Raw genomic sequence first — 27,198 nt, 5'->3', positions numbered from 1 at the left:
CTACTGAGTATACATGGACAAAATCATAACTGAAAAAGATACATGCACTCCTATGTTCATAGCAGCACCATTCCCAATAGCCAAGGCCTGGAAACAACCAAAATGCTCATCAACAGAGGAATGGATAAAGAAGATGTTTACATATATACAATGGAATACTCCTTAGCTATAAAAAAGAACAAATTACTGCCATCAGCAGCCAAATCAATGCAACTAGAGATTGTCATATTGAGTGAAGTCAGAAAGACAAATACCACATGATACCACTTATATGTAGAATATAAAATATGACCCAAGTGAACTTATCTATGAAACAAACAATCACAGATACAAAGCACAGACTGGTGGCTCCAAAGGGGGGACGACTGAGGGACAGGTGGGAGGTTGTGGTTAGAGATGTAAGCTATTACACACAGAATGGATAAACAACAAGGTCCTACTGTATAGCCCAGAGAACTATGTCAGTATCCTATGAAAAACCATAATGGAAAAGAATATTTAAAAAGAATTGTGAGTGTGTGTATATACATATATAGCTGAGTCATTTGCTGCATAGCTGAAATTAATACAACATTGTAAGTCAACTCTACTGCAATAAAAATTTTTTTAAATAAGTAAAACTTAAAAACCCATCATAGTGCCCTTGGATTCTTCTTCTCGGTCTTCAAACACATTCCCGCCCCCCTCTCCTAAAGTCAAAGGGAAGAAAAGTTGCCTTTGCCCTCTATTTCACCATTCTAAGGTCCTAACTTCATACCATCTCCATCAAACTTCCCTAAATAATAGACTGGTCACAGAAAGAAAGGAAATTGAATTTGAGGGAAGAGAAGGGAGGTAGCAGAATAGAAGTCATATTTTTACACTCTGGCCTTGGGAAAAATAAAGTAACATGAGTTGAAATACATATTGGCCTTGAGGGCATTTCTTTCCATCAGAAAGAAGAAAGCTGAGCTATGGGAAGGGAAACTGCTGAGCCAGTCATCAGAGGCCTGGAAATGAGTTACCCTGGGCTAAACCAAAACTAAATAAACCAGAGCTTTGAGATGGAGGGTTGACAAAGCCTATAAATGTCAAGATTGCCCACATTTGTGTCTAAACCTTTTGTCTTTTCATTTTACTTCCTTCATCAGCTATCGAATATACTATTTGGCTTTAAGTATTACCTGACTTATGTCCTAAATTCTTTTCCAAGCTGCAATCCTGCATTCACAACTGCTCACCAGATGTCTACGCCAAGATATGCCATCATCAGCTCAACATTCCCACACCAAGCTTCTCAGTTTCTACTGCAAGCCAGTCATGACTTCTGACTTCCCTCTTTTGTTGAACACATTGCTACTCTGCAAGCCTAAAAACTCAAGTGTTATGTCTGATTCAGTAAATGCACTCTATTGACAAGTTCTATACTCATTCTCCCCCAAATCCTTTGAGTCTAGCTTTCGATTTCGTTGCTAGTACCCTTGTTCCACGAAAACAAGAATTTAGTCTGTGAGCATCTTTAGTTTTCCTTTATTCGACTGCACCGTACATTCTTTTGTCAAGCTCTGTTTTCTAAGGCACATTTCTGAACATATCATTTCTCAGCTCAAAAAACATCCAGGGCTCATTTGTAATCCACAATGAAAAAGTTGTTACAGGCAATGAGCCTCCAAGGATGCAAAAGCTATTAGGTGACAGGTTGTGGAAAGCAGGCCAATACCACTGACCTGTCAATCAACCAAACATTTTATGCCTCTTGACATGATGATGTAAGAAGCAAATTATGACTTTATAAGAGACTCTTCCTGAAAATCAAACCAGAACCTAATCAACCCTCGAAATAGAACTTACAGAAGATATTTAAAAGAAATACAGAAGGTGAGAGAATAAGTTAAACAGCACCATAAGAAAGTCAGATCAATCCAGAATGTGGAGCATACTATATATAGGACAAATGCCCTGGAAAAATTGATGACATGAAAAAATAAAATGAGGAGGAAGGCGACTGTAGAATAAAAGAGATTGAAGAGCTATAGCAATTAAATTCCAAGTGTGGGTTCTGGATCTTGATTCAAATCATCTATAAAGGGATGTTTTTGAGACAACTGAGGTAGTCTGAATATCAACTGGGTATGATGACATTTAAATAACTGATATTTTTATTAGAGTCAATAATGAAATGATGGTTATATTACAGAAAGGTTATCAATTAGAGATTAATATTTCAGCATTTATACATGTAGTGATATGATATCCAGGTTTTAGTTTTGAATACACTATCAGAAAACAAAAAATAAATGAGAGGGAGAGATTCATGAAACAAGATTAGCCTTGGATAATTCTTTTTTTAATTTCTTTTTTTATTGAAAGATAATTGCTTTACAGAATTTTGTTGTTTTCTGTCAAACCTCAATATTAATCAGCCATATGTGCACATATATCCCCTCTCTTTTGAACCTCCCACACATCTCCCACCCCATCCTATCCCTCTAGGTTGATACAGAACTCCTGTTTGAGATTCCTGAAAAGTGCAGTTGCTCAGTCGTGTCCGACTCTTTGCAACCCCTTGGACTGCAGCCCACCAGCGAAGTCTCATGAGTTTCCTGAGCCATACAGCAAATTCCCATTGGCTATCTTTTATACATGGTAATGTGAGTTTCCATGTTACTCTTTCCATACATCTCACCCCCTCCTCCCCTCTCCCCATGTCCATAAGTCTATTCTCTATGTCTATTTCTCCACTGCTGCCCTGTAAATAAGTTCTTCTTTACCATTTTTCTAGATTCTGTACGTATGTGTTAGAATATAATATTTATGTTTCTCTTTCTGACTCACTTCACTCTGTATAATAGGTTCTAGGTTCATCCACCTCATCAGGACTGATTCAAATGTGTTCCTTTTTATGGCTGAGTAACATTTCATCATGTATATGCACCACAACTTCTTTACCCATTCATCTGTTGATGGACATCTAGGCTGCTTCCATGTTCTAGCTATTGTAAATAGTGCTGCAATGAACAATGGGATATATGTGTCTTTTTCAGTTTTGGTTTCCCCAGGATATATGCCTAGGTGTGGGATTGCTGGGTCATATGGTGGTTTTATTCCTAGTTTTTTTAAGGAATCTCCATACTGTCTTTCATAGTGGCTGTATCAATTTACATTCCCACTGACAGTGCAAGAGTGTTCCCTTTTCTCCACAACTTCTCAAGTATTTATTGTTTGTAGACTTTTTGGTGATGGCCATTCTGACTGGTGTGAGGTGACATCTCACTGTAGTTTTGATTTGCATTTCTCTAATAACTAGCGATGCTGACCATCTTCTCATGCGTTTGTTAGCCATCTGTATGTCTTCTTTGGAGAAATATCTGTTTAAGTCTTTTCCCCACTTTTTGATTGGGTTGTTTGTTTTTCTGGCATTGAGTTGTATGAGCTGCTTATATATTTTGAAAATTAATCCTTTGTCAGTTGTTTCATTTGCTATTATTTTCTCCCATTCTGAAGGTTTTCTTTTCACCTTGCTTATAGCTTCCTTTGCTGTGCAAAAACTTTTAAGTTTAATCAGGTCCCACTTGTTGACTTTTGTTTTTATTTCCATTACTCTAGGAGGTGTGTCATAGAGGATCTTGCTTGATTTCTCTCAATGAGTGTTCTGCTTATGTTTTTGTCTAAGAGTTTTATGGCAACCCACTCCAATACTCTTGTCTGGAAAATCCCATGGACGGAGAAGCCTGGTAGGCTGCAGTCCATGGGGTCGCTAAGAGTCAGGCACCACTGAGCGACTTCACTTTCACTTTTCACCTTCATGCACTGGAGAAGGAAATGGCAACCCACTCCAGTGTTCTTGCCTGGAGAATCCCAGGGACAGGGGAGCCTGGTGGGCTGTCGTCTATGGGGTCGCACAGAGTTGGACACGACTGAAGCGACTTAGCAGCAGCAGCAGCAAGAGTTTCATAGTTTTTGGTCTTATATTTAGGTCTTTAATCCATTTTGAGTTCATCTTTGTGTTTGGTATTAGGAAGTGTTCTAATTTCATTCTTTTACATGTAACTGTCCAGTTTTCCCAGCACCATTTATTGAAGAGACTGTCTGCCCTATTGTATACTCTTTCCTCCTTGTCAAAAATAAGCTACCCATAGGTGCATGGGTTTATTTCTGGGCTAGCTTGTTCCATTGGTCTATATTTCTGTTTTGTGCCAGGACCATACTGTCCTGATGACTGTAGCTTTGTAGTATAATCTGAAGTCAGGAAGGTTGATTACTCCAGCTCCATTCCATTCCTCCAGCTCCATTTCTCAGGATTGTTTTGGCTATTTGGGGTCTTTTGTGTTTCATATGAATTGTGAATTTTTCTGTTCTAGTTCTGTGAAAAATGCCATTAGTAATTTGATAGGGATCACAGTGAACCTGTAGATTGCATTTGGTAGTATAGTCATTTTCACAATATTGATTCTTCCTACCCAGGAACATAGAATATCTCTCCATCTGTTTATGTCATCTTTGATTTCTTTCATTAGTGTCTCATAATTTTCTGTGTACAGTTCTTTTGTCTCCTTAGGTAATTTTATTCCTAGACATTTAATTCTTTGTGTTGCAATGGTAAATGGGATTGATTCCTTAATTTCTCTTTCTGATTTTTCTTTGTTAATATATAGAAATGTAAGTGGTTTCTGTATATTGATTTTGTATTCTGCAACTTTGCTAAATTCACTGATTAGCTCTAGTAATTTTCTGATACTATCTTTAGAGTTTCAGTGTACAGTATCATGGCATCTGCAAACAGTGAGAGCTTTACTTCTTTTTTGATCTGGATTCCTTTTATTTCTTTTTCTTTTCTGATAGCTGTCGCTAGGGCTTCCAGAACTACGTTGAATAACAGTAGTGAAAGTGGACACCCTTGTCTTGCTCCTGATCTTAGGGGGAATGCTTTCAGTTCCTCACCATTGAGAATAATGTTTGCTGTAAGCTTAACATATATGGCCTTTACTATATTGAAGTAGGTTCCTTCTATGTTCATTTTTTGAAGAGTTTCAATCATAAATGGGTGCTGAATTTTGTCAAAGACTTTTTCTGCATCTATTGAGATTATCATGATTTTTATCTTTCAATTTGTTAATATGGTGTATCACTTGATTAATTTGCATATATTGAAGAATCCTTGCATTCCTGGAATAAACCCAACTCGATCAAAGACATGAGCTTTTTGATGTATTGCTGAATTCTGTTTGCTAAAATTTTTCTGATTTTTGCATCTATGTTCATCAGTGATATTGGCTTGTAGTTTTCTTTTTGTGTGTTGTCTTTGTCTGGTTTTGGTATCAGGTGGCCTTGCAGAATGAGTTTGAAAGTGTTCCTTCCTCTGCAGTTTTTTGAAAGAGTTTTAGAAAGATAGGTATTAGCTCTTCACTAAATGATTGACAGAATTCTCCCATGAAGCCATCTGGTCCTGGGTTTTTTTTTTTTTTTTTTTTTTTTTTGGTGGGGGAAGATTTTTGATCACAGCTTCAATTTTAGTGCTTGTAATTGGGTTGTTCATAATTTCTATTTCTTCCTGGTTCAGTCTTGGAAGATTGAACTTTTCTAAGAATCTGTCCATTTCTTCCAGGTCATCCATTTTATTGCCATATAGTTGTTCATAATCCTTTCTATTTCAGCATTGTCTGTTATAACCTCTCCTTTTTCATCTCTAATTTTGTTCATATGATTCTTCTCTCTTTTTCTTGATGATTTTGGCTCAAGGTTTGTCAGTTTTGTTTATCTTCTCAAAGAACCAGCTTTTAGTTTTATTAATCTTTACAACTGTTTCTTTCATTTCTTTTTCATTTATTTCTTCTTGGATCTTTATGATTTCTTTCCTTCTACTAATTTTGTTTTTTTTCTTTTTGTTGTTGTTGTTGTTATTCTTCTTTTTCCAGTTGTTTTAGGTGTAAATTAGGCTGTCTATTCAATGTTTTTCTTGCTTCTTGAGGTGGGACTGTATTGCTACAAACTTCCCTCCTGGAACTGCTTTTGCTATAGGCTGTCTATTCAATGTTTTCCTTGCTTCTTGAGATGGGACTGCACTGCTATAAACTTCCCTCCTGGAACTGCTTTTGCTATAGGCTGTCTATTCAATGTTTTCCTTGCTTCTTGAGGTGGGACTGCACTGCTATAAACTTCCCTCTTGGAACTGCTTTTGCTATAGGCTGTCTATTCAATGTTTTCCTTGCTTCTTGAGGTGGGACTGCACTGCTATAAACTTCCCTCTTGGAACTGCTTTTGTTGCATCCCCTAGGTTTTGTGTTTTCATTGTCATTTGTTTCTAGAAATTTTTTGATTTCCCTTTTGATTTCTTCAGTAACCTGTTGGTTACTTAGGAATGTGTTGCTTAATCTCCATGTGTTTGTGTTTCTTACAGTTTCTTTTTCTTGTAATTGATATCTAGTCTCATAGCGTTGTGGTCGGAGAAGATGCTTGATATGATTTCAATTTTCTTAAATTTACTGAGGTTTGATTTGTGACCCAGGATGTAGTCTATCCTGGAGAATGGTCCATCTGCACTTGAGAAGAAGGTGTGTTCTTCTGCATTTGGATGGAATGTCCTGAAGATATCAATGAGATCCATCTCATCTAATGTATGATTTAAGACTTGTGCTTCCTTATTAACTTTCTGTTTTGATGATCTGTCCATTGGTGTGAGTGGGGTGTTAAAGTCTCCTACTATTATTGCATTACTGCCAAGTTCTCCTTTTATGTCTGTCAGAGTTCGTCTTATGCATTGAGGTGCTCCTATGTTGGGTGCATAGATATTTACAATTGTTATGTCTTCATCATGGATTGATCCCTTGATCATTATCTAGTGTCCTTCTTTATCTCTAGTAATCTTCTTTATTCTAAGATTTATTTTGTCTGATATGAGGATTGCTACTCCAGCTTTCTTTTGCTTCCCATTTGCATGGAATATATTTTTTCATCCTCTCACTTTCAGTCTGTATGTGTCTATAGTTCTGAAGTGGGTTTCTTGTAGACAGCATATATATGGGTCTTGTTTTTGTATCCATTCAGCCAGTCTGTGTCTTTTGGTTGGTCATTTAAACCATTTACATTTAAAGTAATTATTGACATATATGTTCCTATTGCCATTTTCTTAATTGTTTGGGGTTGATTTTGTAGATCTTTTTTCTTCTCTTGTATTTCTTGACTATATAAGTCCCTTTAACATTTGTTGTAAAGCTGGTTTGGTGGTACTGAATTCTCTTAACTTTTGCTTGTCTGAAAAGCTTTTTATTTCTCCATCAATTTTGAATGAGATCCTTGCCAGGTACTGTAATCTTGGTTGTAGCTTTTTTCCTTTCAATACTTTAAATGGCAGGATATACTGCCATTCACTTCTGGCCTGAAGAGTTTCTGCTGAAAGATCAGCTGTTAAGCATATTGGGTTTCCCTTGTATGTTACTTGTTGCTTCTCTCTCACTGTTTTTAATATTCTTTCTTTGTGTTTAGTCTTTGTTAGTTTGATTAGTATGTGTCTTGGTGTGTTTTTCTTTGGGTTTATCCTGCATGGGACTATTTCTGCCTCTTGGACTGATTGACTATTTCCTTTTCCATGTTGGGGAAAATTTCAACTATAATCTCTTCAAAAATTTTCTCATACCCTTTTTTTTTCTCTTCTTCTTCTGGGATCCCTATAATTCCAATGTTGGTGCATTTGATATTGTCCCAGAGGTCTCTGAGACTATCCTCAGTTCTTTTCATTATTTTTACTTTATTCTGCTCTTCATAACTTATTTCAACCATTTTATCTTCCAGCTTATTGATTTATTCTTTTGCTTCAGATATTCTGCTATTGATTCCTTCTACAGTATTTTTAATTTCAGTAATTGTGTTGTTTGTCTCTGTATATTTCTTCTTTAATTCTTCTAGGTCTTTGTTAATTGATTCTTGCATTTTCTCCATTTTGTTTTCAAGATTTTTAATCATCTTTACTATCATTATTCTGAATTCTTTTTCAGGCAGTTTGACTATTTCCTCTTCATTTATTGGGACTTCCGTGTTTCCAGTTTGTTCCTTCATTTGTGTAGTATTTCTCTGCCTTTTCATTATTTTTTTTAAACTTATTGTGTCTGAGGTCTCCTTTTCCTAGGCTACAAGGTTGAATTCTTTCTTCCTTTTGGTTTCTGCCCTCCTAAGGCTGGTCCAGTAGTTTGTGTAAGCTTTGTATAGGGTGAGTTCTGTCCTGAGTTTTTGTTTGTTTGATTTTCCTCTGATGGGCAAGGCTGAGTGAGGTGGTAATGCTGTCTGCTGATGATTGGGTTTCTGTTCTTGTTTTGTTTTGTTTAGATGAGGTGTGCTGCTCAGGGTGCTACTGGTGGTTGGGTGTTGCCAGGTCTTACATGCAAGTGGTTTCCTTTGTGTGAGTTCTCATTATTTGATACTCCCTAGGGTTTAACCTTGAATAATTCTTGAAGCTGGGTGATGGGCCTTGGGCAGTTTATGACACTATTTTCTCTTCCTTTTAAATATGCTTGAAAATTCCCCAAAGAAGTTGTTACATAGTTAAAATCCAGTTGAGATGACCCTTCTGATGCCTACCATATAAAGTGTTAACTCTGTGCCCAAAGTTCTCTATTATCTGCTTCTAACTTTCCTTTTCTGCCTCATCCCCCATTCCACCCCTGCCTCCATTCCCATAACAATCCTCCCCACCAGTCAGCCTTGAATACCAGCTGTGGTCAGAATGCCCCTCACTCTCCTCACTTTCTGTATCTTTGCTTATGTCATTCTTTCTGCTGAATAAACACCATCCACTTTCATTTTGCTTGGAATAACTACAACACACCTTTCTTCAAACCTCTTACCTGGCAACCTTCATGGCAAATAGATAGGGAAACAGTGAAAACAGTGAAAGACTTTATTTTGGGGGGCTCAAAAATCAGTGCAGATGGTGACTGCAGCCATGAAACTAAAAGATGCTTACTCCTTGGGAGAAAAGTTATGATCAATCTAGACAGCATATTAAAAAGCAGAGACATTACTTGGCTAACAAAGGTCCATCTAGTCAAAGCTATGGTTCTTCCAGTAGTCATGTATGGATGTGAGACTATAAAGACAGCTAAGCACTGAAGAAATGATGCTTTTGAACTGTGGTGTTGGAGAAGACTCTTGAGAGTCCCTTGGACTGCAAGGAGATCCAACCAGTCCATCCTAAAGGAAATCAATCCTGAATATTCATTGGAAGGACAGATGTTGAAGCTGAAACTCCAATACTTTGGCCACCTTATGTGAAGAACTGACTCATTTGAAAAGACTCTGATGCTGGGAAAGACTGAAGGCAGGAGGAGACAGGGACGACAGAGGATGAGGTGGTTGGATAGCATCACTGACTCAATGGACATGAGTCTGAGTAAACTCTGGGAGTTGGTGATGGACAAGGAGGCCTGGTGTGCTGCTTTTCAGGGTGTTGCAAAGAGTTGGACATGACTGAGCAACTGAACTGAACTGAACTGACTTGGCAACCTTAACTATGGAGCTACTTGGGGGAAAACACAGTAGGGATTTGAGGGACTTCCCTGATAGTCCAATGTTTAAGACTCCCTACTTCCAGTACATGGGGCCTGGGTTTGATCCCTGGTCAGAGAACTAGATCCCGCATGCCATAACTAAAGATCCTGCATGCTATAACAAAGATCAAAGATCCCATGTGCTGCAACTAAGACCCAATGCAACCAAATCAAATGATTTTTTAAAAACACAGGAGGAATTTGAGTTTCTAAAAGAAACACTGTCCTTGCAGTAAAAGTCCCATCTGTCTCCTCTGTGATCCCACTATCATTTTTGTTGGTCATTGATGGCTCATCTCAGTGACCTCTCTTCCCTAAGCTTTACTTGACCCTCTTTTGGATATGTTCTTTCCCTATTTTTGAACTCCTAACGTACTTATAACTTTTTTTATAAAACTTAGTTCGTGCTAGCTAGGTATAAGATGTATGCTTCACACTAAACTACCAAGACCCTTGACGGCTGGAGGAGAGGTGTATGTATGAGAGGGAAACGTGACAAACACTGACTTTGGAGGGTTTAATATATCCCGGCACATAACCTTTGGCAGGTCACTTAACCTCTCTGAGTCTCAGTTTCCACATCTGTAAGATGGAACAAACAACTGTTATCTCATATGGGAGTAATGGGAAGTAACTAAAAGAACATACGATCTTCTGTGAATAGTATTTCCCTTCCCCACTCTCTTAATGGGCATTCAAGGTGGCACAGTGGTAAAGAATCACCTGCCAATGCAGGAGAGGCAAGAGACACACATTCGATCGTGGGTCGGGAAGATTCCCCAAGAAGGAACTGGCACCCCACTCCAGGATTCTTCCCTGGAAAGTTCCATGGACAGAGGAGGCTGGCAGGCTACAGTCCATGGGGTTGCAAAGAGTCAGACATGACTGAGCATACAGACACACACCTATCTTACTGATTCAAGTGTGTAGTCTCATACCTTATGTGCAGTAAGTATCCAATAAATATATTAGCAGATTTCCTGCAACAAAGATTTCTAACAAGACATCAGGGCCAAAATTGATATTCTCTTAATACTGTGTTGACAATCAAAAAGTCACAGATCTGTATGTTCAATGTGCTCTCAATGAATGCTTATGAGGATACATTTGAATTTGGCTAGAAACTATCACTGCCATTTCTCATTTGTAGACTCACGACTCCAGTTCAGATGGGCAAAAACTAACAGTAAAAGGAACAAACGGCTTCGCACAGTCTGTGGAAGATAAAATGAACTCTGTTCAATGAAAGATTTTTTTTTTTCTCACATCTCAACATGGGCAGATATTTTTGGCTCCTTTCTTCCTCCTGCCTGTGACTCCAAATTTTAGAAAGAGTATATTCTATTTTCACTTTCCCTACATTTTCAATACTGAATCACTCCTAAAACCATGGCATTCCTGCTTTGAAAAACCACAGATGACTAAAGTTACTAACTGACCTCTTAACTGTAAACCCAGTAACAAAGTTCACATGGCTGATTTCTTCAGTTTCTTGGCAAAGTCTTCTGGGTCTTCCACTGTCTGATGGGGCTTCCTTGTCCTCGTCCTTTTCCGTACTTCTTGACTAACCCTCCCCCTCACACCTGCCTTCTTCTCTTCCCCTCTACACACTCCGTGAGCATCTCACTCATTCCCATAGTTTCACCTACTGCTTGTCCATCCCCTCTACACCCAGCGGTGGCTTCTCTCCAGGATGATGCCTATTGCCCACCACAGATTTCCTTTCTTTTTTTTTTTTTTCCAATAATTTTATTTATTTGTGCGCTTCCCAGGTGGCACTAGTGGTAAAGAGCAGGCCTCCCAATGCAGGAGACATAAGAGATTCAGGCTGAATCTCTGAGTTGGGAAGATGCCCTGGAGGAGGAAGTGGCAACCCACTTCAATATTCTTGCCTGGAGAACCCCATGGTCTTCATTGCTGCGTGGGTTTTTTTCTCCAGGTGTGGCAAGCAGGGGAGACTCTCTAGTTGCAGTGTGCGGGCTTTTCATTGCAAGGGTTTCCTCTTGTTTAACCGCACGGGCTCTAGGGCGTGAGGGTTTCAGCAGTTGCTGCACATGGGTTCAGGAGTTGCCGCACATGGGTTCAGGAGTTGCAGCTCCTGGGCTCTAGCACAGGCTCAATAGTTGTGACACACGGCTGTGCTGCTCTGAGGCGCATAGGATTTTCTCAGGTCAGGGATAGAACCTGTGTCTCCTGCATCGGTAGGCAGATTCTTTACCACTGAGCCACCAGGGAAGTCCCACACAATTCCTCCTAGATGCACTCTTCTCATCTCAGATCTTGAGGCCCACCACTAAGACTTCCAATAGTTTTCTTCAGTGTACTCTCGTTGCACTTCATTCAGAGTCCTGATGACTCAAATTGAGATTTGCATTAATGAGATAAAGAGGCTTTCCTCCAGGCAGATTTAGTCCCCACCAGCCTGGCAAATTGGAGAAGGCGATGGCACCCCACTCCAGTACTCTTGTCTGGAAAATCCCATGGACAGAGGAGCCTGGAGGGCTGCAGTCCATGGGGTCGCAAAGAGTTGGACACAACTGAGCGAATTCACTTTCACTTTTCACTTTCATGCATTGGACAAGGAAATGGCCACCCACTCCAGTGTTCTTGCCTGGAGAATCCCAGGGACAGGGGAGCCTGGTGGGCTGCCATCTATGGGGTCGCACAGAGTTGGACACGACTGAAGTGACTTAGCAGCAGCAGCAGTCTGGCAAATGAAGCATGAGCTGAGCAGCCTTGTGCGGTGCACAACTTGGACAAATGTAAACTGTGGCCCTGGTGTTTACTACAAAGAGTAACATTTCTTTCGGGAACTCAAAACTTCACTATGCTTATTTATTTTTACAAGTAGGATTATCTTTACAAGTAGGACCATAGCTCAGGTTGCCAGGTAAGAGGTTGCAAAGAATCTGTGCCATAACTATTCTAAGCAAAATGCTAATTTATGATATTTATTCAACACTATCAACTGAGGATATATCGCCACTGATTTATTTTTAATTCCATGTATTTTTTAATAAAAACAATATTTGCTGAATGTGAATTATTGCAATAGATTCTGCCTGATCTAAGATCTTAAATAATTAATGCTGAATAAATTGATCACTTGAAAAAAATAAACCTGAAATGTAAAGGTTCACATTAGCTTAGTGAGGTAATGGAGTCTTCTTCAGTCACTGTTTAAACTAGGTTTAAATGTGGTCTAGTCTAAAAAAAGAAGATAGGTTAAGATGTTTCTTGAGTTATCTTTCGACCTACTATTTTACAACATTCTTCCATTTAATCTCTACACAATTCACAATTTATATTTTGTATGAAAATGTGATATCAATTGAAATATGACTGGAGATACATAGAAAATAAATTTAGCTATGAAGAATTCTCATAGGATATTAAAATTATCAAAGAAATTCATAAAGACATATATGAGAAATTACATATGCATATTGGAGAAGGAAATGGCAACCCACTCCAGTACTCTTGCTTAGGAAATCCCATGGACGGTGGAGTCTGGTGTCCATGGGGTCACAAAGAGTCGGACACGACTGAGAACATTTATAAAATTCATAAAGTTTGAAACACGGCAAGCTAAATTAGTTTTAATTCACTAAGAACCAATATTTCTTTAAAAATTTTTTTAAAGTTTTAATTTAATTTACAATATTATATTAGTTTCATGTATACAACATATCAATTCGATATGTTTATAGATTATTGTTGTTGTTGTTGAGCACTAAGTTGTGTCTGACTCTTTTGCAACCCCATGGACTATAGCCCACCAGGCTCCTCTGTCCATGGGATTTTCCAGGCAAGAGTACCGAAGTGGGTTGCCATTTCCTTCTCCAGGGGATCTTCCTGACCCAGGGATTGAACCCGGGTCTCCTGCATTGGCAGGAGGATTCTTTATCACTGAGCCACCAGGGAAGCCCTACTCTACTTAAAATTACTACAAAATAATGGCCATAGGGAAATAAAAGTTTGTTGTTTAAGCCACCCAGTCTGTAGCATTCTGTTGCAGCAACTAAGCAAGGACACACATGTACTGCTGAGTTGAGCTCTCAGTGGGGACTCTCTACATATCTTCTGAGCTCTTCCCATATGGCTTTTTGCTCTCTAGCCTGACCCCAAAATTCCAACTGCCTTAACCTCCTCCAAGGTCAGACACCACTCTGTTTAGGTGCTCCTTCCTGTGCTGCAGCTGAGAAATTCTCTCCAGGCAGTATGCTCAAGCAATCATCGTTTGTCTTCCTTCTCTGAGCTACCTGTTGTCCAGTGCCTTAAAACTATTATTTTACATATTTTTTCTAGTGATTTAATTGTATAGGGAGGAGGCTAAATCTGGACCCAGTCATTTCATCATGAACAGGAGCAGAAGTCTTACAGTGTGTTGCAAACTAAGTCTACACTGTAGACTCAGCGCTCCAATATCTAGCAGGGAAACTGTCCCGCATTTTTCATTTCAAAACATTCGTGGTCCCTGGGGTCCCTTTCTCTTTCAAGTGAATTGTAGAACTAGCTTGTTAAATTCTCTTAAAAAGTCCTCTTGGGTCTTGGACTGGGACTGAATTAAATTTATACAGCAATATGAGATATAACTGATATCTGTACATTTGATATACCTTGCCCTTGTTTGGGGTAAGTTAATATTATAAAATACTATGAAGAACGATATTTCTAACTAAAGCTTTTTGATATCTTTAGAAAGAATTAGATACACAAATGTGCACATAAATGTTTATTTCAGATAGAGAATCTATACAATAAGTATATCTAACACTGATAATCATTTTTCATGAATGACTTAAGATTAAACTACTATCCTAAACCTCTACCTTTGGAGGCCATTATTCTACTGGATATATATCCATCATAAGAAGTATCACGGGTAATATATCTTCATGGCTCTGTCTCAGTGTGAATGCTTATATAAGGTCTGTATGAAGTTGTCTGCACGTGTGTTAGTCACTCAGTCAAGCTCGACTCTGAGATCCCACAGACTGTAGCCCACCAGGTTCCTCTGTCCATGGCATTCTCTAGGCAAGAATACTAGAGTGGTATGCCATTCCCTTCTCCAGGGGATCTTCCTGACCCAGGGATTGAACCTGGGTCTCCTGCATTGCAGAAAGATTCTTTTTTCTCTCTCTCTCTTTTTCTTTTAAAAAGTTAATTGATTTATTTTAATCGGAGGCTAATTACCTTACAATATTATGGTGGTTTTTGCCAGACATCACAGCCACGGGTGCACATGCGTCCTCCCATCCTGAACCCCCTCCGACCTCCCTCTGCACCCCAAGCCTCTGGGTTTTCCCAGAGCACTGGCTTTATGTGCCTTGCTTCATGCACTGAACTTACACTGGTTATCTATCTGACATATGGTAATATATGTATTTCAAAGCTATTCTCTCAAATCATCCCACCCTCACCTTCTCCCACATAGTCCAAAAGCCTGTTCTTTACATCTGTGTCTCTCTTGCTGTCTTGCATATAGGGTCGTCATTACCATCTTTCTAAATTCCATATATATGCGTTAATATACTGCATTGGTGTTTCTCTTTCTGACTTCACTCAGTATAATAGGCTCCAATTTCATCCACCTCATTAGAGCTGACTGAAATGCATTCTTTTTTAATAGCTGAGTAATATTCCATTGTGTATATGTACCACAACTTCCTTATCCATTCATCTGTCCATGGACATCTAGGTTGCTTCCTTGTCCTAGCTATTGTAAAACAGTGCTACAGTGAACATTGAGGTACATGTGTCTCTCAATTCTGATTTCCTCAGTGTGTATGCCCAGCAGTCGGATTGCTGGGTTGAACAGTCATTCTATTTCCAGTTTTTAAAGGAATCTCCTCACTGTTCTAGTGGCTGTACTAGCTTGCATTCTCACCAATAGTGTAAGAGGGTTCCCTTTTCTCCACCCATTCTCCAGCATTTGTTGTTTGTAGACTTTTTGGTGGCAGTGCAGGCAGATTCTTTACTGTCTGAGCCACCAGGGAAGCCCATGAAGGTGTTTAAATTTAATAACACTCATGAAAGTGTTTAGGTTTAATAATAACCTTTATGTGTGCCTACTCTGCTTCATTAAATCATGTAGTAAGTCAAACCAATCATCCTTATATTACATTGAAAAACTTGGGGAAAAATATAACTTGGCCAAAGTCATGTGGCTGGTAAGTGGTAGACCAAGGTGTAAACCCAGGTGTCTTCCCATGGAGCCCATCCCCCTAACCTATTCAATGTATTCCAGATGCTGCTTTTAAAATGGACTGTTAAAGCTGATATTTTCAGTTCTTTCAATCATGTCATCAAGTGAATATAAAATTAGTTTTAAATCTAAATTGTTAAATAAATACATTTATTCAATAAAACCTTATTGTACATTTTCTACATATCAACATTGCATTAAAAATTGAGATGCAAAAATGAGTAAGTTTGGAGAATAACAGTTTCTACATATGCAAATCCATGTTGGATTAATTATTCATGAAAGATTATGTGTTATTCACCTTCATGCAGGTAGAATTAAAAGAAATATGTTTAGTAGAAAATAAAACACAAAGTTGGCAGCAAATTTTCTTCAACTAATTTCAGTAGGAAAGAATCCTAAAGTAACATTAAACTTTGAGGTAATGTTACCTCAATTCAATATACAAATGACCATGCAAAAATAAAGAAATATGGTTATAGTAAAATAAATAAGCTGTTGTATTGTGTGTGCTCTTAGTATAAGCTATTTGGAGTACAATGGGGTCTTTCATGTCATGTTAACCTTTTACTTAATAAAATACCTCAAAAGTCTTAATCTTAAGACTTTTATAATCATTCTCTTTATCACACAATCACCACATAAAGTGTAGATAATGGGGCATAATAATACTTTATCAGTTCTAACATAGTTTATTCAGAATAGGACACATTACTAATTTGACAGTTGTATAGTGAGTAAAAGACTCTCTGTACACATGTACACACATATGCACACACATATGCACACACATGCAGGCACAGACACACGCATTTCAGATTTCTTGGAGAATGTATACGTTCTCCCCCTGCCCCCAAGTCAGACTATATGGGTCTGACAAAGCCTGGACTAAAACAGAAACATGAAATATAGGAATTGCTGAAGTGTTAGGTTAGAAGGAGCTTAAAGTATAATTAAAAACATATGAGCAAAAAGTTAAATACTGTCCCCAAAGATAGTATTATTTTTTTTTCAGGAATAATTCCTTACAAGGCACATGCAGCTTTATTTTTGTCAATTTTAGTAAAATGTTGTGAAATGGCACTGACAATGTCAAAGCAAGAAAAACAACAAGAAGTAAAAAAGAGTTTGGGGGAAAAAGGCAAAGTGACATCTTCCATGTCTTTTCAAGTGCATCTGAACCAGTACAAATGGAAGGCACACGCTTCATGTGCAGTTGTCTAATGGTATTTGCTTGTGGTTTTTCTCTTGCATTTTTTTCTCAGTGAGTAATACAGAATTACACCATGCACGCAGCTTTAGTCTTACAAATTCCTAAGGGAATTGTATCTCCTTTATGTTCACATGTAACTCCAAAGGGGAGTTACAAGGAGGGCTTTATAATTCTACAAAGTGTATGCAAAAGAAATGCCCTTGTCATAGGAGGGGTACCTTTCACTAACGTAATGATTCCACTGTTTCCTTATCCTCTACTGACTATGCTGATGGAGTTATTCAGGGTGAAGAGAAGGCCAATATATTTTATAAAGAGTGCAAGATAGAATCCTAAGAAGGTGTTTGTTTTTTTAAAAAACAACTAGTTCCTACAATTTGTATTAAATTATTAACGGGAGAATATTATTGCTTAAGCAATGTCATGCTGCAACCACGATGAACTGCTTTCTATAGTTGTCCTGATTGTTAAAAATTAAATCCAGGCTTTGAACCCTACAAATAAATGGCTACAAAATATAATTATATATCATAAGCATAGCCCTGGGCTAGTGCTATTTGTTTATTTTCACCAACAATTAAGTGTCAACATGAATAAATTACTATAATGAAAGGAAACAAAGGCATCCAAACCCTTCCAACCATGTGGATGTTAGATATTAACAATAATAAATGTTCAGAAAGATCTCAGAGCTTAGAAACCTCAGACCAGTTTTACATGGTATAATTGATAACAGATGGTATTACTGCCTGGTGCACTTAGAATTATGAAAAGCTGACAGTTTTCTCTCCTCCTCAGCTTCCTTTTCCTTAAGCTCTTGTATATACCACTTGTGACTCAATAAGATTTGTTGAACTTCTACTACATACAAGGAACTGAGCTAGATGTTCAGCTGCTGCTGCTGAGTCGCTTCAGTCGTGTCCGACTCTGTGCGACCCCAGAGACGGCAGCCCACCAGGCTCCCCCGTCCCTGGGATTCTCCAGGCAAGAACACTGGAGTGGGTGGCCATTGCCTTCTCCAGTGCATGAAAGTGAAAAGCCAAAGTGAAGTCGCTCAGTCGTGTCCGACTCTTTGCGACCCCATGGACTGCAGCCCACCAGGCTCTTCTGTCCATGGGATTTTCCAGACAAGAGTACTGGAGTGGGGTGCCATCGCCTTCTCCAGAGTTAGATGTTATAGAGGACACTGAAGAAAGCATAGATTCCACTCTTGAGAATCATAAAAGCTAGTAATGAAAAAGAAAAGATGTTTATAAATGACTATGATAAAATAGAAAGAGGAAAAGGGAGGGAGGGAATTAACGTATACTGACTGCCTGGCATGTAGTAGACACTGTGTTAAAAGTTAATGTTTGGCAGAAACCAAAAAATTCTGTAAAGCAGTTATCCTTCAATTAAAAAATAAATACATTAAAAAAAGAAAAAAGTTCTATCCATGTTATCTTACTTTAACCCTCACACCCTCCACTAAGGGTTTATCATCTCTGCTTTACAGATGGGGGAAATGAGACTCACAGTGATTGAGTAACTCTCCCAAGATCACAGAGCTTGTAAGTGGTAGAGCTAGGATTTGACTTACGATCTGTCTGGATTAACTGTCTATATTCTCCCTGTTTGACGTAAAGTAATACAAAAAGCTATTCAGGATAAAATGCTGTGTGGAATCAGCAAAAGGGAGAAATTACATTCAGCTAAGGGAAGTAACAACATCTTGATGGAAGAAGTAACATGTAAGTATGAAGGGTTATCCTGTTTGGGTGTGTAGTAGTATCTAGGCACTGAGAGGGAAGCACTTCTGGAGAAAATACTGGTTTAAGAAAAGACAAATGAAGGAAAACAGACTTGAAGAGAAAAGAATTAATGGTTTGATTCAGTTTGGATGAAGCATTGTGCCCAGGAAGAAAATTAATTAAAAATCAGTGGGAGAGGGAGAGGGTGGGATGATTTGGGAGAATGGCATTGAAACATTTATACTTTCATGTAAGAATCGAATCGCCAGTCTATGTCCGATGCAGGATACAGCATGCTTGGGGCTGGTGCATGGGATGACCCAGAGGGATGTTGTGGGGAGGGAGGTGGGAGGGCGGTTCATGTTTGGGAACGCATGTACACCCGGGGTGGATTCATGTCAATGTATGGTAAAACCAATACAGTATTGCAAAGTAAAATAAAGTAAAAATAAAAAGTTAATTAAAAAAAAAATCAGTGGGATAGGGGCTTCCCTGGTGGCTCAGTGGTAAAGAATCCACCTGTCAATGCAGGAGACTAGGTTTAATCCCTGATCCGGGAAGATCCCACATGCTATGGAGCAATTAAGCCTGTGCACCACAACCACTGAGCCTGTGCTCTCCCGCCCAGGAGTCACAGCTACTGAGCCCAGGCACCCCAGAGCCCGTGCTCCACGACAAGAAGAGCCGCTGCAATGAAAAGGCCACGCACCGCAGCTAGAGAGGATTCCCCGCTCAGTGCGACTAGAGAAGAGCCTGGGCAGCAACGCAAACCCAGCACAGCCAAAATGAATAAATACAACTGTTTTTCAAATCAGTAGGATATAGGGCTGGAAAAACAGGTCCAGTCAGAGAATTTGAATGTCAGGCAAGGAACTAGATTTTCAGTTCAGTTCAGTCACTAAGTTGTGTCCGACTCTTTGCGACCTCATGAATCGCAGCACGCCAGGCCTCCCTGTCCATCACCAACTCCCGGAGTTCACTCAGACTCACATCCATCAAGTCAGTGATGTCATCCAGCCATCTCATCCTCTGTCGTCCCCTTCTCCTCCTGCCCCCAATCCCTCCCAGCATCAGAGTCTTTTCCAATGAGTCAACTCTTCACATGAAGTGGCCAAAGTACTGGAATTTCAGCTTTAGCATCATTCCTTCCAAAGAAATCCCAGGGCTGATCTCCTTTAGGATGGACTGATTGGATCTCCTTGCAGTCCAAGGGACTCTCAAGAGTCTTCTCCAACACCACACTTCAAAAGCATCAATTCTTCGGTGCTCAGCTTTATTCACAGTCCAACTCTTACATCCATACATGACCACTGGAAAAACCATAGCCTTGACTAGACGGACCTTTGTTGGCAAAGTAATGTCTCTGCCCTTCAATATGCTATCTAGGTTGGTCATAACTTTTCTTCCAAGGAGTTGTTGCTAAGTCACTTCAGTCGTATCCTACTCTGTGTCACCCCATAGACAGCGGCTCATCAGGCTCCCCCGTCCCTGGGATCCTCCAGGCAAGAACACTGGAGTGGGTTGCCATTTCATTCTCCAATGCATGAAAGCGAAAAGTGAAAGTGAAATCGCTCAGTCGTGTCCAACTTAGTGACCCCATGGGCTGCAGCCTACCAGACTCTTCCATCCACAGGATTTTCCAGGCAAAAGTACTGGAGTGGGGTGCCATTGACTTCTCTGCTTTTAATTTCATGGCTGCAGTCACCATCTGCAGTGGTTTTGGAGCCCAAAAAATAAAATCTGACACTCTTTCCACTGTTTCCCTATCTATTTCCCATGAAGTGATGGGACCAGATGCCATGATCTTCATTTTCTGAATGTTGAGCTTTAAGTCAACTTTTTCACTCTGCTCTTTCACTTTCAAGAGGCTTTTTAGTTCCTCTTCACTTTCTGCCATAAGGGTGGTGTCATCTGCATGTCTAAGTTATTGCTATTTCTCCTACAATCTTGATTCCAGCTTGTGCTTCCTCCAGCCCAGCGTTTCTCATGATGTACTCTGCATAGAAGTTAAATAAGCAGGGTGACAATATACAGCCTTGACGTACTCCTCTTCCTATTTGGAACCAGTCTGTTGTTCCATGTCCAGTCTAACTGTTGCTTCCTGGCCTGCATACAGATTTCTCAAAGGCAGGTCAGGTGGTCTGGTATTCCCATCTCTTTCAGAATTTTCCATGGTTTATTGTGATCCACACAGTCAAAGGATTTGGCATAGTCAAGAAAGCAGAAATAGATGTTTTTCTGGAACTCTCTTGTTTTTTCCATGATCCAGCAGATGTTGGCAATTTGATCTCTGGTTCCTCTGCCTTTTCTAAAACCAGGTTGGACATCTGGAAGTTCACGGATCACGTATTGCTGAAGCCTGGCTTGGAGAATTTTGAGCATTACTTTACTAGCATGTGAAATGAGTGCAATTGTACAGTAGTTTGAACATTCTTTGGCATTGCCTTTCTTTGGGATTGGAATGAAAACTGACCTTTTCCAGTCCTGTGGCCACTGCTGACTTTCCCAAATTTGCTGGCCTATTCAGTGCAGCATTTCCACAGCATCATCTTTCAGGATTTGAAATAGCTCAACTGGAATTCCATCACCTCCACTACCTTTGTTCATAGTAATGCTTTCTAAGGCCCACTCGACTTCACATTCCAGAATGTCTGGCTCTAGGTGAGTGATCATACCATCGTGATTATCTTGGTCACGAAGATCTTTTTTGTACAGTTCTTCTGTGTATTCCTGCCACCTCTTCTCAGTATCTTTTTTTACCACAGTCTAAATGGTAATCATACTGAGATTCAAAGTTTGTGAGTCAGAAGAATGACATAAGAAGAACCATGATAGAAAAAACTTTGCTGGAAAACATATACACGTTGATACTGGTTGATGCTACACTTACTTCCCACTTGATGACTCCACTACAGGGATAGGAAAAGCTAAATGTGCACTTTTTTGACTCAGCTCCTTTGCAGCAGTGACAGGCCAGGCAACAGGCATGTCTGTACAGTGTACAGAATGGCAAGAGGGATTCAGGGTCAAGAGAAATTGAAATAGAGAGTCCGGTCAAGCAGGCAGTGAGCTAGAGGCATCGACCTGTTCAGTCAGCCACTAGCAAGGCTGCACAGAGTATACACACCATGATTCTTCACACCCAGGGTGCGTGGGGGCTAACTTGCTTCCGTCGTGTCTGACTCTTTGCAACTCTATGTACTGCAGCCCACCAGGCTCCCTGTCCATGGGATTCTCCAGGCAAGAATATTGGAGTGGGTTGCCATTTCCAACCCAGGGATCAAACCCCATATCTACTTCATCTTCTGCATTGCAGGTGGATTCTTTACCGCTGAGTCACCAGGGCAGCCCAGCAGTAGAGAGGAAAGGAAAAGGAGGACCTTGGGTGAAGGTGGTAATGGAAAACAGCGTAGACTCGAGAAGCTGGGAAAGGACTCAAGTCATCAGAACGGGGTGCCTGGATCTGGGCAGAATCCCATTATGAGGACTAAGGCATGGCATAAGGACGACACTTTTTAGAGCGATGGCACTGATGTTGGTTCACCTATGTGGGTAGGAAAAAGGCTTTCTTAAATGCCTCATGTCAAAGTCCCAACAGAACCTAGGGATTAACCAGATGTGCAAACACAGAGTAGGACTTGCAGGCATGATTAAAGTCATCCTCAGAATGGTGAGTCTGCAGAACTGACAGAACTTTCACACTCTACTTGACTATTATTATTAAAAGAACTATCAAAAGGACAGAGAGTGAGTCTGTCTTGTTCACTACAATTTCACAGCCTTGTACCTAATAGAGGCAAAATAGACATGAGTTATTGAACTGAATTATGTCAATATGGATTAATAAAAAACATCAGGGTGACTTCCATTTCAACAGATTAATTTTTCCCCACCCCTGAATAACTCCCATTACCTCTAGTTTGAAATATAAATGTTCATCTGTTTTCTCATTTCTTCCCCTTCTTTCTTCCTTTACTCTCTATTGTCACATTATTTTTTTTTCTTTTTCTACCCAATTGCTTTTTTCAAGTTTCTGTGACATTATTTACTCTAACCCATCCCTTTTCCTCTCCAAGAATTTGATTTCCTCTGATTCAGTGGATTCAAAGCAATATCCTCTCCATTCATTCCCCTGCCTCTATTCTCATCTTAACCACAGCTGCTAGAACTGGCTTTTTTTTTTTTTCTTTCTAATATCCTTTCACCATCTCATTTCCCTTGTCAAGAACCATTTTCTCACCCATTTAGGTAAATGCATAGATTCACCTCTTTTCCCTAAGGCCCATTTTCGTATTCAATTTCATACTGTTACTGTAACAGAGTTCACTGCTATTTAGCTTTCTAGTCTTTGCAATTTTTTAACAATCTAAGTCCATCCAAGCCGTCTTCAATCTTAGGAAGATGATCAGAACTCCTTGATGATAGATAATTTCCCTTTTTACCACTGGTCTGCAAAATAAAACCCTATTAATCTGGAAGTCCTTATTAAATAATGTGCGATATCAAAGAAAGAGTACTGAGTTTTTCTAAGAGTTTTACACCATACAGAAATGTGAATAAGATCATATGGCAATGTTCAGCCTATGCAAGAAAACGCTAATTGACATAAACATTTGCATATGAGTAACAAGCAGTTAATAATCATCTAGCACTAAGTGGAAACTTCATTAATAATTCTCTAATTTAAAATCTAAATTGGAAGTTTCTTTTGCAAAATACTATAATGATGTAGGAATAAGAAGAAGGTCAGATCTTTCCTTGGGGACGTAGCAACAAAACTCTTTGCCTATGGTGTAGAAAGACAATGTGGGGGTATCTCTTGGCTTCTTAAAGTGCCATGATACACTTTCAAATTTCAGCTACCATGATCCCTCCATAGATGTTCCTGGTGCTGACTATTCTTGGCTTCCTGTACTGGTTTATCATCCTTCATCTGCTCATTCACTGTGGCTGTGCATTCAAAATTTGTTATGACCATGCTCTTTTTTCCCCATGCTCTTCTTTTATAGCTATCCTCTTTAATGTCTCGTTGTGCTTTTCACGCTGTGTTTCTGTCCAGTCTTCTAAGTCCTTATAGCCCTATCTGAGTTTTCCTCTCTATTTCGTCTATAGGACATTAGCACTTGAATGTTGTAGCAGATGTAGGTGCCAACGCACGCCGCTGCCTCTCTCCAAGACTGTGCTAGAATGCAAGTCCCATATGTTCCTATGGCTTCCTGCATTCCTTGAACAGCTGGAGTGTGTTATACCTTCTAGGGTAGGCCAGAAGTGCCAGGGAGTTAACACCCAGGTACAGCTTTCACCAGTGAAGAATGGGAAATCAGTGATCAAACACATCAGCTTTCCTGCCCTGCGGCAGGGCAGTTCTAAGGCAAGCTCTGCACTATTTCTCATAGGTTCTCATAGGTTGTGTGTGTATATAGTTCTCACAGGTTCACAGACACAGATACATACATAGATAAAGATATGTAGAGAATGTCTGCATGTGCTCAGTCACGTCCAACTCTTTGCGATCCCAAGGACTGTCGTTCACTAGGCTCCTCTGTCCATGGAATTTTTCAGGCAAGATTACTGGTATAGGTTGCCAGTTTCTACTCCAGGGGATCTTCCCGACTCAGGGATTGAACCTGTATCTCTAGCGTCTCCTGAATTGGCAGGCAAATTCTTTACCACTTCACCACCTGGGAAGCCCAGTAAATATACAGAATAAGAAGGGATCAAAAATATATATCTCTTAGATCTAGATCTAGGATAATATTACTTTCAGGGCTTTTGTAAGCATTAAATAAAATAAAGCATGTAAAGCAGCTTTTACTTTGTTTTCATCTCATTATAACGTAGCAGATTCAAATTTACGGAAGAAACTACGACTTTCTTTCCTGGGTTTTTTTCCCTCTAGTAATTAGCCTGAGATTACTTAGAACATAAGAGTAAAAATTAAGAACAAAATAACGCCATTTGCAGCAACACAGATGGACCCAGAGGTTATAATACTGAGTGAAGTAAGACAGACATAGAAAGACTAACATCGTATAATGTCGTTTACTTGTGCAATCCAAAAAAGAAGGGTAAAAATGAACTTATTTACAAAATAGGAGTCACAGACATTGAAAACAAACATGTTTACCAAGGGGTAAAGGAAGGAGGGATAAATTCGGAGGCTGGAACTGACATATACATTATGTTGCTCCGTCAGTCATGTCCACCTCCACAACCCCAGGACTGCAGTAGGCCAGGCTTCCCTATTCTTCACCATCTCCCAGAGTTTGCTCAAACTCATGTCCATTGAGTTGATGATGCCATTCAACCATCTCATCCTCTGTTGCCCCCTTCTCCTGCCTTCAGTCTTTCCCAATATCAGGGTCTTTTCCAGTGAGTCAGCTCTTTGCATCAGGTGGCCAAAGTATTGGAGCTTCAGCTTCAGTCCTTCCAATGAATATTCAGGGTTGATTTCCTTTAGGATTGACTGGTTTGATCTTAGATCAATGGCATACTACTATACTACATACTACAATCTATAAAATATATAGCTAATAAGGATCTGTCATATAGCACTGGGAACTCTGCTCAGTACTCTGTAATGGTATATGTGGGAAAATAATCTAAAAAAGAGTGGGTATGTGTGTATGCATAACTGATTCACTTTGCTGTACACCTGAAACTAATACAATATTGTAAATCAACTATACTCCAATAAATATTTTTTTAAAGAGTGAGAATTATAAACAATGAGAGTATTCATTATTGTGAATAATGAGTAGCTCACTCGGGAAAGAATCTGCCTGCAGTGCAGGAGACCCAGGTTTGATCCCTGGGTTGGGAAGATCACCTGGAGAAGGAAATGGCAACCCACTCCAGTATCCTTGCCTGGAAAATCCCCATGGACAGAGGAGCCTGGTGTGCTGCAGTCCATGGGGTCACAGAGTCGAGCATGACTGAGTGACTAACACAATAAATTAATTACTTCTCAAACTATTTCTCATGAGTAGTGTGAAAAGGAATATTCTACTGGGGGGGGGGTGTTGTTTGTTTTGTTCAGTTCAGTTCAGTTCAGTCATTCAGTCACGTCCAACTCTTTGTGACCCCATGAATCGCAGCACGCCAAGCCTCCCTGTCCATCACCAACTCCCGGAGTTCACTCAGAGTCGCATCCATCGAGTCCGTGATGCCATCCAGCCATCTCATCCTCTGTCGTCCCCTTCTCCAACTGCCCCCAATCCCTCCCATCATCAGAGTCTTTTCCAATGAGTCAACTCTTCGCATGAGGTGGCCAAAGTACTGGAGTTTCAGCTTTAGCATCATTCCTTCCAAAGAAATCCCAGGGCTGATCTCCTTCAGAATGGACTGGTTATCCTTATAGAATGGACTGAATATCCTTATATTCAAAGCTCATAAAATATAAATATATTATGGTCTAGTAGGAGAATCAGCACATAATAGACAGTTTGTGGCATTGGCTACACTTATTTGTGAAAATCACTTATTTAGGAAACAATCTAGGACAGAAATAGTATTCAGCATATCGAGGGGAAAGAGACAAAAAGGGAACTCAATAAATAACTATTTTATTTACAGGTATTATGGTGTTAGAGGTAAAACATTAATAATGGCATTTCCTTCTCTCTGGTTTCCTACTCACTACAATAATTGCTAACACTGAGGGTTCTTTATTGACCGTTCATTTCTGACAACTCTCTTCTTCTGTGTGTTTCATCTTTATACACATTCCTCCCCTTCATAATATTTCCTCATTTTCTTCACTGTGATTTAGGGCTCAAAATATTGTCTGCTAACTGCATTCATAATGATAGATCATGTCTTCAGCAGTTAGTTTATACTGAAAATATAGGGAGGGGAGGGAGCTGATATATATTTAATTATGGCTGATTTGCACTGCTGTACGGCAGAAACCAACACAACATTAAAGTAATTTTCCCCCAATTAAAAATAAAATTTTAAAAAAGTTTAAAAAAGGAAATGTAGAACAAATTAAATATCTATCTATAATAAATCAAAATTAGTTGATAGGATGGCAATCTAAATAGATTGACGACAATGTATTAGTAATGATGAATCAGTACCTAACGCCAACCAGCTCCTACCCAACATCTACTACTAAGTCATTTTATCTTACATTAAAGCCCTGTGGCACTGTCTCAGATCTATTAAAGAGTCTTGCTTTATATGATAGTGCATTGTTAAACTTGCCATCTGGCCCAACAGCTGATATGACTCACGCAATCCTGAAGAGGCCCCAAAGATTTACTCCTGGGAAATATTTGGTCCACTGGGTGGTGTCATGATGACTGGTTCATAGCTTTTTTATATGCTTTGAAAAGAATTGCAAAACCTCTAGGTTGGAAAAATCCTAAATTGAAATTAATTTGTGAGAAGAAAAAGTGTTCACTTACCTGAGGACCAGGCTGACCCTGCAATTCAAAAGGAGAAAGAAAGGAAAATAGTTACAAAATTGCTTCTTACGTGAATATTTTCAGTATCAAAACTTTAACTAGTTCCAAACATGTTTTC

At 39.4% G+C, this 27,198-nt stretch overlaps 1 protein-coding gene across 1 annotated transcript in view; it reads right to left on the bottom strand.

The window, feature by feature from the left end:
- Positions 1–27,198, bottom strand: part of COL25A1 (collagen type XXV alpha 1 chain) — a 195,045-nt gene that overhangs the window by 134,904 nt on the left and 32,943 nt on the right. The window contains exon 3 of the mRNA XM_018049912.1: positions 27,081–27,098. The gene's annotated coding sequence lies outside the window, so the exon portion shown is untranslated. The remainder of the gene's footprint in view (positions 1–27,080; positions 27,099–27,198) is intronic.

The sequence above is a fragment of the Capra hircus genome, chromosome 6 (genome assembly GCF_001704415.2).
Source record: "Capra hircus breed San Clemente chromosome 6, ASM170441v1, whole genome shotgun sequence".
Taxonomy (NCBI): domain Eukaryota; kingdom Metazoa; phylum Chordata; class Mammalia; order Artiodactyla; family Bovidae; genus Capra; species Capra hircus.
This window is presented reverse-complemented; position numbering and strand designations above follow the sequence as displayed.